An 802-nucleotide genomic window follows, 5' to 3' on the forward strand; every position below is an offset into this window, starting at 1 on the left:
GCTGGAGTCCCTCAGGGATCAATCCTGGGCCCAACTCTCTTCCTGATCTACATTAATGATCTCCCAAAAACCATACTAAAATCATTCGTTGACATCTATGCTGATGACACGACTATCTATGGCAACACATCAAAGACCGTAAACGACAATGTTCTCTCTGATTTTCTCTCCTCAGATCTTGAGCGCGTGGTACAGTTGGGGGAAGAGGTGGCTGGTAACCTTTAATGCATCTACGACCAAACTCCTATCATTACATCATAAACGATCTGATCTCCATCTGACATCAATTGAAATGGATGGCTCTCGTGTAGGGGAGGCCCCATGTTTAGATAAGCTTCTGGGTTTGACCTTTACTCCTGATTTGAAATGGAACACATACATCAAGTCAGTGGCCAAGGTCGCTGGGAAAATGGTGGGATCCTTCTACCGCTCCAGAAGATATATCACTACTGATGCAATTCTCTATCTATATAAAAGCCAAGTACGTCCAAGGATGGAATACTGCTGCCATATCTGGGCAGAAGCTGCTAAAACAGCCTATCCTGCATTGACAGAGTACAAAATAGACTTCGTGGCGTGGTGGGGGATGCCATTTTCTCTTTCCTGCAACCTCTCTCCCACAGAAGAGACGTTGCGAGCCTGTCTCTATTTTATCGTTATTTCCATGGCAAGAACTCGTCTGAGCTCCATTCTCTGGTCCCCACTCGTCAATCTTTCAAGAAAAACACCCGACTAGCTGAAACCACTGTCAAAAATTTCCCCACTCTTTATCCGTGCTTAAATCAAAGCGTAGATTCCATGA

This window comes from Euprymna scolopes, chromosome 11, assembly GCF_053919585.1.
Source record: "Euprymna scolopes isolate OS-2025 chromosome 11, ASM5391958v1, whole genome shotgun sequence".
NCBI lineage: Eukaryota > Metazoa > Mollusca > Cephalopoda > Sepiida > Sepiolidae > Euprymna > Euprymna scolopes.